The 13,714-nt window shown below is 42.6% G+C and overlaps 1 protein-coding gene across 1 annotated transcript in view; it reads right to left on the reverse strand.

Annotated features, from left to right (window-relative positions):
* Window positions 1–13,714, reverse strand: part of LOC110522298 (protein dispatched homolog 1) — a 73,511-nt gene that overhangs the window by 48,349 nt on the left and 11,448 nt on the right. The gene's annotated exons all lie outside the window — the stretch shown is intronic.

The raw sequence follows: 13,714 nt of genomic DNA on the forward strand, positions 1-13,714 counted from the left end.
GTCTGGGCACGCCAGACAGAGAGGAATGGGAAAGGGGGAGAGGGTACAATGGAAAGCAGAGTGTATTCACTGTGAAAAACATACTCAGTATCTGATTACATTAAAGTTGGAATCTTTATTATCCAACAGCTCTTTGAAGACAAAGTACTGGTAACTATTAGTTAATGCAAGTTTGTTTATTTTAACTAATGGATTGGTCACTTTTAAAAGTAACTGAAATGTCAAGAAAGAAAATACTGCGTATGTACTTGATTCCGAGGATTTAGACCTGTATCTGTTTATCAGTCAAACATGCATAGTGTTGCAAAGGCAAATGTTTTGCTTCATGTATAAGAGGAAAGAGAAAGATGTAGTAAAATACCTTACCAGGGGAAAGATATTGTCCAACCTAGTGATGTTGTTCATGAATTCAGATTGGAAAGAGCTTCCCAATGGGTAAGCTGTAAGAGAGACAAAAAGACCAAATTAACCCCCACAGAACAGTTTTTTCTTCCGTTGGGAAATGTGAGGGTCTCTAAGCCAAACTTAATGGAAGTTTCACTCTGGCAATCTCATCATGATGGAGTAACTGGCTCTCAATGGTGATATACTGTACTTCTTCCTTTTTAAACTTGATGGCACAGCATGTTTTATGGCTCCCCAAACAAAGCCAACACTGAGCTGAGCCAGTGTATGCAGCAGACATTACAAAGAAGAACAACCAGAAAGCATGCATGAACTTCATCAGTCCCATATAAAATACCTTTCCAACAAACAAAAAAACATCCTACCTCGACAATTCCAAAGAATTGTGATAGAAACGTTTTAAATCTACCTCACACAGCCTACCTACTCAACAGAAAAAGAAAACTCCCAACAAAACATCCCAAAAAATACTGATTCAAAACAACTCCCAACTCACAGGCCTGAAAAACCACCAGTGAGGAAAATCACTTTAATTGGAGGAGAAAGGGAAAGGAGAACGTGACATGTTTCCTGGGGGTTTCAAAAGAGCCTCTCCTCAGGACGCTCTCAAGCTAATAGCTGCTCCCCGCCTCAACCACCTTGACCCCCAAGAGGAGGGGTAACAGCAGTCCTGCCACTCTCGCCCCGTTAATAAGGTCACGGAGGTCACGTGAAGATTATAGACACTGGCAGCAGCAGGGCTGTGGAGCCTCTTTCAAAACAGCCTGCCCACTGACCAGCTTTCCATCCAACCAACGCTCTACCAAGAGGGGTTTGGAGGGAGGAAGGGGGAGGAGAGGAAGCTATTCCTCCCCCTCCCTCCCTTAACGATGATGCCAACAACTATGTGCCTGGGAAAGAGAGGTCCTGGTGCCAGAGGTCCTGGTGCCACTGACTGAACAGAGGGCTATTGAAAGCCAACATGTGGTCCACATCACCAATTACCAAGGTGTGCTGAGATAGCCACAAGAAGATCAAGAGAACTGTAGCAAGTGAAGAAGGGAAATGTGGACAGATTAGTTTTTTGGGGTAAATTGGTGTAAAAACTTTAGGTAACAGGGACATTACCATAATGGACATAAATGTGCAGTCTTCAAGATCCTCAAATTGTTTGACATTCCTTCAATATAAATTCAAGATTTTAATGACTTGACTCATTTTCTAAACAACTTAATTCACACAGTAGACCTAACAGTTCAAAACCTGAACTTCTCTCTGACATATGCCTACGTCTACATTCACCACAATTCTACATCAATTAAAGCTTCAATATGTCACTTTTTGGGGCAACCTGACCAAATTCACATAGAAAAGTGTGTTATAGATCTGTCATTCTCATTTAAAACAAGGCTATGTGCACTATTTCTATGCTTCCCATTCTCAAGTTCCGTTTTTTGCGTCTTTTACAGTGGTTTAGATGGTACAATGATTCTCTACACCAGTGGTTCCCAAACCTTTCATAGTCCCGTACCCCTTCAAACATTCAACCTCCAGCTGCGTACCCCTCTCTAGCACAGGGTCAGCGCACTCTCAAATGTTGTTTTTTGCCATCATTGTAAGCCTGCCACACACACACTATACGATACATTTATTAAACATTAGAATGAGTGAGAGTTTTTGTCACAACCCGGCTCGTGGGAAGTGACAAAGAGCTCTTATAGGACCAGGGCACAAATAATAATAATGTATCATTTTGCTCTTTATTTAACCATCTTACATATAAAACCTTCTTTTTTAATCAATTTTTTTTTTTTTAATCACCAGAGGTTAATGAGAAGGGTGTGCTTGAAAGGATGCACAGACCTCTGCAATGTTGGTTTGTATTGGAGAGAGTCTCAGTCATAAATCATTTTCCACACACAGTCTGTGCATTTATTTTTGTGTTCATTCTAGTGAGGCCCGAGAATCCACTCTCACCTACACTACTGTTAAAAAGTTTGAGGTCACTTAGAAATGTCCTTGTTTTTTTAAAAAAATCACTTTTTTGTCCATTAAAATAACATCAAATTGATCAGAAATACAGTGTAGACATTGTTAACGTTGTAAATGACTACTGTAGCTGGAAACAGCTGATTTTTGACGGAATATCTAGATAGGCCCATTATCAGCAAACATCACTCCTATGTTCAAATGGCACGTTGTGTTAGCTAATCCAAGTTTTATCATTTTAAAAGGCTAATTGATGATTAGAAAACCCTTTTGCAATTATGTTAGCACAGCTGAAAACCATTGTGCTGATTAAAGAAGCAATACAACTGTCCTTCTTTAGACTAGTTGAGTATCTGGAGCATCAGCATTTGTGGGTTCGATTATAGGCTCAAAATGGGCAGAAACAAATAACTTTCTTCTGAAATTAAGGCTATTCCATGCGAGAAAATGCCAAGAAACTGAAGATCTCGTACAACGGTGTGTACTACTCCCTTCACAGAACAGCGCAAACAGTCTCTAAACAGAATAGAAAAAGGAGTGTGAGGCCCCGGTGCACAACTGAGCAAGAGGACAAGTACATTAGAGTGTCTAGTTTGAGAAACAGACGCCTCACAAGTCCTCAACTGGCAGCTTCATTAAATAGTTCCCGCAAAACACCAGTCTTGTCTCTCAATACAAAAAACTGTGCCATACTTTGCCCCTTGATAACCAGCGCACTTCTGTATGTTGTAAAAGCGTTACATGGTCGTTGCCCTTATCATTGCATAGAGCAGAAAATACAAGAGAGTTCAGGGGCCTTGCTTTAACAAAGTTAACCATTTTCACTGTTTTGTCCAAAACGTATTTCAAGTTGTCAGGCATTCCCTTGGCAGCAAGAGCCTCTCGGTGGATGCTGCAGTGTACCCAAGTGGCGTCGGGAGCAACTGCTTGCACGCTCGTTACCACTCCACTATGTCTCCCTGTCATGGCTTTTGCGCCATCAGTACAGATACCAACATGATCAGCAGCTACGTTTGGAATTCCCGCGAGAGATTAACGGTTAATGTGATTGGATGTTAATTATTTGACTAGGCTACCTGTATTTGACATTGTATTGTTATTTCTCTGAACATGGTTTAGTTTCATTTTTGGCAGTGAAACGAGGTTACTCAGGTGAGAAAAAAACCTCACCCAAATGTATAGCCCCGTTGGAAAACATAAATGGACTGTTTGAAAATGTGAAGATAAAAAAAAAAATTAAAAAAATGTGAATCACATTTTTATTTGGTGTGCCCCCGACAGCATTGTGCGTACCCCCAGGGAATACCTGCTCTACACTATACTTGCTTGTTTTGTCACAAACTAAAATTAGGCGAACAATTCGAATTTTAGCAACTAGGAAATGGTGGAGCGATTTCTGCAAAATGCATCTTTAAGTTGTTCAACCTGACTTTTTATGGAAACCACTTCTACATTCCATGCTTTTTTCTGTCTCCCAGATATGTAGCCTGCATGTTCTATGCATGTTACTATTTACAACATAGACCATGTGGTCTGTATTAGGAGGGGAAAGGAACATCATTAGCATTTGACAAGGAAAACATCTGGCTTTATTTATTACATCACAAGAAGACAAGCCAAGGTACCAACAAATGCACTAGTTTGCTGAACATTTTTTGAAGGGTAGTAAGAGAGACAATGCTCTATGTCGGCTAAATTTTCTTTACAATTCCAGTATAACATCAGTTGTTTCCTGCGGCAAAACTAAGTTGGTCTCTGCTGTTTTGGTACAAAAATGTGTCTGTAAGATCTTTGAGGGTAAAACACTTCCATACTAATTTAGATGAAGTCCTAAACACAGGCCCAATTAATTCACATACATCCTGCTCACAAATTATTTCCATCTCCCCCTGCCTGGTCACTGAACGGCACAGTCCCAGCATGGTGCAAGCCAATTACTTCAATGAGGCTTGGCTTGAGTCACAGTCAGCACTCATTTCCAAAGGAGTCACTCCAATTCACTGGGCAAGTTCAAAACCATGGAATCACTGAGTCCTGTGTACGAATCCTCTTCTGAGAAGTTTGATGTCATTTTAGTTTGATGTAAATGGATGTTTCGGAAAAAACGAGTGTTCTTTACATTTGAGCTCAATTCGGGGAAATTATCCTCTTAAGCTGAGCAAGAAAGCCTGTTGATTTAGACAACAAAACCATCACCCAGAGTATTTACTTTTGCGATGACAACAGAAGGGGAGGAATTCGGGCAACGACTGTTTATCACAGGCTCATTTCCTTTGAGTGAAGGGCATCCTCAGACACCAGTGTGTCTCCCTTATTCCCGCGCCTCAGGGTCTGATCGGATCCTCTGGTCGTGTTTAACACAAGCATTTTGCAGATACATACCCGCACAAATCCAAAGCCGCATTTGTCAACCATTGCCTTGGCAACAAAACCCCGGGAGGACAGAAGAATATAGAAAAATAACAAATCACCCAGTCTGCTGAAGGAGAATGAAGGTGGTTGGGGGTTCAAAACAAGTAATGACATGAGAAAACTGTTCACTTCTAAATCATAAACGTGGCTTACATTGGAGTTTCCAATGGCATGAATAGATTCCAAAACTCTTCTTGTTTTTAGTTCGAAGACGCCGCAGTATTTGGTCTCCTCCACCACTGAGTAAAGGTAGGCCTATGCCTATATCAACTCCTGAAAGCTTTTGTGGAAAAGACGGACTACCATTGAGGAAAAAGTAATCCCCTTTTTGCTTTCAAAGATATTTTTCCCCATTTTTGTTTTATATTTGAGTAATGAGTCATAGACATTTGGATTCCTGCTGGCTTACTGTCTTATTCTATTCAACATGGACGTCTCTCTCAATTGTATTGGATCAAAGTTCAAATGTTTTTTCTTTCAAGAAAACTCCAAAAGCCAAAGCAACCTCTGCTATAGGATCAACTATACTGAGCAAAAACCCAGGCAGGCAGCCTTGAGAGAACATCTCCCAGGATCAATGCCAAGTAGCACTGCTCTTCCTCCCCTCCATTCGCTGACTTTTGCTCTGAGCATGCTATGCTGCGAATTTACATGCAAGCTAAACTCAATAAGTATAACAAAAACACATGAAAGAGCACTTAAGATGCATTTTCCTAAAGTGCTTAACAACCAAAGACAGGGGGAAAAGCAAAGCCCAGAAAGCAGATTAGCAACCGCAGCCCTTTCTGGAGAGCTGCCAAGAAACATCTCTGCGCTGCGCCTTATTTCAGCTGTTCAATTTCACGCTAGATACGTAAATTGCTTCTGAAACTCACACTGTACATGGTATGGGACTAGGTTTTAGGACAGGAAGAAATAGGATCGGATGACATGGGGATATCAACATGGGAAATCTGCAGTGATGAAAGCACAGTGGGGAGAGGCAACACCAAAGCCAAAGTAGGCTGAGTAATCCTCTAAACAAATCAAATAATGGCAGGATGAAAAGGGGGAGTAGCGGACACCCTTTGGAGTAAAATCAGACCTAAAACTAAATCCCCAGTATTGAATCTGTGAACTACTAAAATACCTTGAGACCAACACACACACACACACACACACACACACCTTCATTCTTTAGTGGGCGGAACAGCTATTAGCAAAGTTGCCTATGGATTATCTGTAAAGATAAAGAGATGAATAGAGTTACCAGACAAGCAAATATTGGGTCTGGGACCCATTCTTGTCTCACAATGCCTACTAGCCTATATCATTATCAGGTGACATAACATCATTTTAAGAGGACTTTTGAAGGAAGGGCATACAAATCTACATCCCTGCCAAACCCAGAGCTCTCATCAAAAAGAAAACGACTTATCAGCTTAACCGCCCCAGCGTTAATTTTTTCCACCACGTCCAGAACAATCAACAAACCATGACACATGTACTATTAGGAAGCCAATGTTAGGTCATGGCCTAGGTTATGTGTACTGTTCGATTCAAGTTTAATATCAAACATTTGAGTGACTGATTTACCAGTTATCCGCTCCCACAACACATACACTTGGCTATCTGTTTTTCTCACACAGCAAGGCTCCCATAAAAGGGTTCCCAAATTTCTTTGCAGTGAAATTACAAATAGGTGTCACAACGTGTTCATTGACATGGAGCGCCCTGCAGCTGTTCCTGTGCATACTGATGGTGTTTGTGTTCCCAGGAGATGCAGACAAAGCGCTTCCAGGTCGTCCTCTAACCTGCCTTCTCATTACTAAAGGTCAGGATATTTGAACACAACAATGACCTGCTGCCTCTAGGGACTCAGGGGGCTGCGAAGCTCAGCCAGAGGCAGTGTTTGACTAAAGGTTCTCAATCCAACCCATCCTTCACTGCTCACTTTCATTTACTGTGGTCGTCCATCTTAAGTTGGCCTAAGACGTCGTACCCCTGTCGGCCATTCTATTGTGACATAAATCCTCCTCCCGTTACCCTTCTAAGGTACTTATTAGGCACTTAATGGTAAGTAATCACACATAAATTCCAAATAAGTGCCTAAGATAGATTTAGGGCGCTTGGAGGGTTTTGTCCCAGGCTGTTGTGTTCACTCAAACCAGACCAAAATATGAGATTGGGTGGAAACTCCGGGGCACGATACATTTCCTTGGATAAGGGGGCCTAATAATGACTTCCTGGCATCCTGCATTTAAAGAAAAAACAAAACACAAAAGCATACTACACAATGCTGCGAAACAGCGTTTTATCGAGGCTTCTAATACTAGGACTATACTGCAATCCGTTTTTAGGGTTATGGAGATGTAGAGTGGAAGTCAACATCTGGTTTTCGTAGTCCACGCCTCTGGCCTGACAGTCTCTCTGACTCAATCAAGGAGAGGAACCATTTGGCAATGCTCTGAGGCCCACCCCTCGTCTGCCTGTCTGTCCCATCCTCCCTACTTCTGGTCCTCTACTTCAGGATCATGTGAAAAATCCCAATTACCAGGAAACACGAGAAGCACACGTGGTTGTACGTGAACTTGGAATATGCAAAACACCGCGGCCGTTAACAAGAGCCATGTTGAAATGTGATAGACTGCGTCAGCAGGTCGTAAAACCCTCTCAAGATCAATGTAATTATGGAAGCTTACACACAGACTTTCCGGATAAGCGGGAGGAGAGGTTTGCACGTTCTGCCAAACACTTTAAAACTAAACAAGTGGAAGGTCTCCCCAGCTGCCTTCCATCAGCTACAATAATAGTGAGTCAAAAACGTCCAAAACACCTGGAGGAGGGTGTCAACAAACACCCCTTATTCCAGGCCAAAGTGATGCACTACATAAATCTTTTTGATTAGCTACAGTAGCGTGGCTAGGTGCCACTTAAATCAAACCGAAAGGGGAAGTCGCTCTGACCTTGAGCTTTGGAAGTGTCATTTAAGTGATCATTACAAAAACAAAGCTGGTTCTGTTTCTGGATGGAGAGAGGGACAGAAAGAGGCAACCCTGGGGGATGAAATTCAAAGCATGGTTAACACCCATTGTTTGAAGCCACCATAGTAAAAATGGAGAGAGACGTTTTAGAATATTCTTAGATTTTTTTTCTCCAAAAATGTCTCCAAAAATAACAGGAAGCTCATGTTTCCACACTCAAAACAATAGATATAATGAACCAGAAGGGTTTTGAATTGATTAACCAGCGATTGGTGACCAGTGACCTTTGAGAAGTTTCTTGTCAAACAAAATGACCTGCTCTATATTAACAAAAATTACAGAGTAAAATTAGGAAAATATTACTTGAAGAAGTGAGCTCTAAAAACAAAGTTGAAGTAAAATTATTTGAACACATAGGCCTACTCCATCATTCAACTGGATGATCAATGAAAAAGTCACAACTTCCATGAATAAGAATGTGATTGACCCTGGAGATGAAGCACATATTTCCAAGCTAATGGCAACCAGTGGATTCGCTTTGAGGTAATAAAAGAAGAGGTGATCCAGTTGGTCTCCAGGGGTCCATCCAATCCCTGTGTTTACAGTACAGGATGGATGGCATAACTCAGGCCTGGGTACAAGCAGACAAATCACAAAGGCCAGTCTCCCGTTCTAACGCTTGGTAGCACGCCAGGTCCACAGAGAAAAAGAGGGTGGCCTGGCCTGCTGTAGGAACCGCTGCAGATGGCTACAAGGTTCCACAACAGTCTAATGAGAACAGATCCAGTGCCAAAGGCGGGGTGTGATAACCTAGAGGAGCCCACGTCAAGGGCACCAACAGGGAACAGTCCGTCAGCGTTTACCCTCACCTATGAGGAAATCAGCCGTTCTTCCCTGTTATCACTTACGTAGACATGGGTGGACTGAGGAGAGAAAGAGAGGAAATAAAGTCAATCTAAAGTCAAGGCCAAAATGCATCATCCTATCAGGTTTCCATTAAACTACTATTTCCCTTTACTGTTCACTCCAAACTCTGATATCTGGAGGAGGAAGAGGAGTAGTAGGAGGAATGAGATTAATATTGCCTTCATTTAACAGGGTACCCCATTGAGAACACATTCTTTTTTTCCAGTAACGACCTGGCCATCTCTGGAGCTCAGGGCTGGGAGAAAGCAAGCAGCTCCTCCACTACACTACACAACACAATCAGGGTCCAGACAGAGCATATAATGGGGATTGAAGAGCTGCCAGTGCTCCAGAGAATCCCATTTAGTAAACACTGACACAAGGCCCTGACTGTGGCTTAACCAGAGCTCCCTCTTTAACGAAAAAAATAACCCCAAAGCCGGGAGCTGGGCAACGTCATGTCATCCACTTTACTGAGCGAGGCTGAGCTGCCATTCCACCAGGAATCCAAAACAAAATCAGCATCAGTTTAACGCAGTACTAAAAAAAGAGAGAAGACCTTTGAAGTTCTGACTGTTACCCTTACGGGCTACCATTTCCCCCCAAAATGTTGCCTTTTATTGGAACCTGTCTGCTGAATGTGCTTTTTAATCAATCACTAAAACACATCCAAAAACATTTGAATTCCATTGGTTGATATATAAACATTTCTGGTTGTCTATCAATCAAACTCTACCAAACAGTCAGCTCACAGTAGTGAAATGAAACACACAGTTTCAAACCACAATTAAATTAAATACTTCAGTTCAACAAAAATATTGGCTACTGCAATCAAAACCAGTATTCCTCTTAGGGGATGGAACGCAAGCTAAATCATTTGTTTGGCAGTCGCTGTGCCTTTTAACTCAATGTATGGATAGGCTCAGACTTTACAAAGGTCTCTGTTGACTGAAACAAAATAAATGGATTAAGTTGAACCCAAAGCCTTCCCATCCCAGTCCCACCTTCTGTATGGTGACCAAATCAGCAGGCCCCTCAGGGGGACTTTGGGCCCCGTCCAAGACTCTTGCATACAGAGAGCCACTTCCCACCCTCATGGTTCTCTCTGGTTTGTGTCAGTCTAATGAACAGTTTCTTAATTGTTTGGAGCCAAGAACATGGAACTCTTGGAAGATTTACAGCACAGAGAGCGAGGGGGAATAAAATCCCACTCCTAGGTTCTGGCCAGCGAATACGGCTTACATTTGCAAATTTTTTCAATTTATCTCTTATTGAATTAAGAGTTCAGACTCTTGGACGCCTTTCAGTAGAAAACGTAGAGGACTAAAGCACTGACATTTTTCTTAAAGGCTTCAGCTCAGACGTGATGAATGATGGGAGCCTGGTTATGAAAGAGAAGTTTCAGGCTATGAATCAGCAATGGAGAGGGCAAACAGGTTAGGGCCCCGTCTGGCCACGATAAGAGCAACAGCAGAAGAGGCCTCTGCTTTGGTTGGGTCTCTGACATGATCATTAGGACCATGTTTCCATCAACACAGTTTCTGAATTATATCACTAGGCATATTCTAATTGGTCTCCATGGTATTACTGGGGCAGCCCGGATGCCAAAAAGAACCAACGAATGAGGGTTCAGTCAAACAACGCAGGTATAGTGCAGAAATTCCATTGAAATTCCACTGCTGGGAACAGACATTTTCAGAAAATATCTTAAAAACCAAAAATAGTTGGATATTCATTGAGAGTTCCGACATTTTGGGACAACCAGATGATATATTAATGAAATTATTTGAAAAAGCCTATGTAACTTCATCATTAGTTTCACCAAACTGAGGCCATCTCATGTTGATCTATACTCAAGCTAATTGCTATTTTGAAAGTCTGCATGTGATGCTGCCGTTTGACTCCGGCACACAGGGAGTGAGAACAGACTTTGGGCATATGTCTCCATGCTTTAGCTGCTGGGGCCAGCAGGCTCTCTAGCATCCTCCATATACTCACATAGACCCAACTGTTTTGGCAGAGAAACCAGCGACAGTAATCAGAAAATGCATCCTTGACCCTGTCACCAAACACCTGCTCCAAACATGCTTCCCGCAAGGGGAGGAGGATGGAGGGCTCTCAGCCTCAGGGCAGGTTTTTGAACCCAACCTACTGACCGATCAACCTCAAGTTTATTGAATAGGCGCCCTTATTATTTTCGGTTCCAACAGGTCTTGTTTGTGACTGACTACGTCACACATTTTCATATCTGAGCGAGGGGCCCATCCTGCAGACAGACTCATCCCCTCAAACCCCAGAGGCAAGAGACAGTCCTCTGACATGGGAGTCCAAATACCAAAGTATTTCCCCACTTTGGTTTGCTTTATTATCGTTCTTGATTTATCGTTCATTTTTAGGCTCATGTTAAGCAGGCAGATATGGTGCACAGGGTTTTCATTTATATTGATGCATCATCGGGAATATAAGGTCATAAGTCTCAATGTAAACGGACTGGGGAGTGACATCAAGAGAAGTAAGGTAATAGCAAAGATGAAACGGGAGGGCGGTGACATACTATTCTGGCAGGAAACGCACTTATCCACACCTGAACACGAGAAACTAAAGAAAATGGGATATAGGAATACTTTTTTTTTCTTCTTACAAAATGGGAAGAAGGGGAGTTGCAATCTTGATCCCAAATTCAGTTAATTTTGAGTTTATGTAGAAATTAAAGACAAGGAGGGTAGATTTATACTTGTTAAATATAAACTGGATAACAAGGAAGTTACATTATTTAATATATACGCATCCCCGGGGAGTGACATGGTCTTCTACAGGAAGGTGTTTGATTTAATTGCCACAGAAACCTCTGGCACTCTTATCTGTGGAGGAGATTTTAACACGATTTTAAACTCAAAATTTGACAACACAAATCAAAATAGGAAAATGAGTCTAGTTGCTAAAAATATGAATAGGATACTGCAGGATCTAGGACTGCTTGATGTATGGCGTGACACCCACATGACAGATACGGATTATACTTTTTACTCAGCCCGCCACACTGAATACTCCAGGTTAGACTACTTTTTCATGTACAATGCAGATAGACACAGCTTAAGGATTGTAGGATCGGGCAGAGCGACTTATCAGGTCATAATGGAGTTTACCTAACTCTACACCTTGATAGCAAACCAATAAATACTATATTGTCTCAAATAAAACTGTGAAGGACCTCGGCGTTACTCTGGACCCTGATCTCTCTTTCGACGAACATATCAAGACTGTTTCAAGGACAGCTTTTTTACATCTACGTGACATTGCAAAAATCATAAATGTTCTGCCCAAAAATGATGCAGAAAAATGTATCCATGCTTTTGTCACTTTTTCGAGTAGACTACTGCAATTCTCTACTTTCCAGCTACCCGGATAAAGCACTAAATAAACTTTAGTTAGTGCCTAATACAGCTGCTAGAATCCTGACTAGAACCCAAACATTTGATCATATTACTCCAGTGCTAGCCTCCCTACACTGGCTTCAGTGCAAGGGCTGATTTCAAGGTTTTACTGCTAACCTACAAAGCATTACATGGGCTTGCTCCTACCGATCTTTCCAATTTGGTCCTGCCATACATACCTACACGTACGCTACGGTCACAAGACACAGGCCTCTTAATTGTCCCTAGAATTTCTAAGCAAACAGCTGGAGGCAGGGCTTCCTCCTACAGAGCTCAATTTTTATGGAATGGTCTGCCTACCCATGTGAGAGACGCAGACTCGGTCTCGACCTTTAAGTCGATATTGAAGACTCATCTCTTCAGTAGGTCCTATGATTGAGTGTAGTCTGGCTCAGGAGTGTGAAGGTGAATGGAAAGGCACTGGAGCAACGAAGCGCCCTTGCTGTCTCTGCCTGGCCAGTTCCCCTCTCTCCACTGGGATTCTCTGCCTCTAACCCTATTACAGGGGCTGAGTCACTGGCTTACTGGTGCTCTTCCATGCCGTCCCTAGGAGGGGTGTGTCACTTGAGTGGGTTGAGTCACTGACATAGTCTTCCTGTCTGGGTTGGCGCCCCCCCTTGGGTTGTGCCGTGGCGGAGATCTTTGTGGGCTATATTCGGCCTTGTCTCAGGATGGTAAGTTGATGGTTGAAGAAATCTCTCTATTGGTGTGGGGTCTGTGCTTTGGCAAAGTGGGTGGGGTTATAGGCCTGTTTGGCCCTGTCCGGGGGTATCATCGGATGGGGCCACAGTGTCTCCTGACCCCTCCTGTCTCAGCCTCCAGTATTTATAATGCAGTAGTTTATGTGTCAGGGGCTAGGGTCAGTCTGTTAGATCTGGACTATTTCTCCTGTCTTATCCGGTGTCCTATGTCAATTTAAGTATGCTCCCTCGAATTCTCTCTTTCTCTCTCTCTCTCAGAGGACCTGAGCCCTAGGACCATGCCTTATGACTACCTGGCATGACGACTTCTTGCTGTCCCCAGTCCACCTGGCCGTGCTGCTGCTCCAGTTTCAACTGTTCTGCCTGCGGCTATGGAACCCTGACCTGTTCACCGGAGGTGCCACCTGTCCCAGACCTGCTGTTTTAAACTCTCTAGAGACAGCAGGAGTGGTAGAGATACTCTCAATGATCGGCTATGAAAAGCCAACTGACATTTGCTCCTGAGGTGCTGACCTGTTGCACCCTTGCTGTGATTATTATTACTTGATCATGCTGGTCATTTATGAACATTTGAACATCTTGGCCATGTTCTGTTATAATCTCCACCCGGCACAGCCAGAAGAGGACTGGCCACCCCTCATAGTCTGGTTCCTCTCTAGGTTTCTTCCTAGATTTTGGCCTTTCTAGGGAGTTTTTCCTAGCCACCATGCTTCTACACTTGCATTGCTTGCTGTTTGGGGTTTTAGGCTGTGTTTCTGTACAGCACTTTGAGATATCAGCAGATATAAGAAGGGCTATATAAATACATTTGATTTGATATATGGAGACTTAATACAAGCATGCTGAATGATCCAGCATTCAAGGAATCAATAAAGACAAAATTGAACATCTATCTGGAGAATAATGATAACGGGGAAGTATCTCC

The sequence above is a fragment of the Oncorhynchus mykiss genome, chromosome 4 (genome assembly GCF_013265735.2).
Source record: "Oncorhynchus mykiss isolate Arlee chromosome 4, USDA_OmykA_1.1, whole genome shotgun sequence".
In the NCBI taxonomy this organism is placed as follows: domain Eukaryota; kingdom Metazoa; phylum Chordata; class Actinopteri; order Salmoniformes; family Salmonidae; genus Oncorhynchus; species Oncorhynchus mykiss.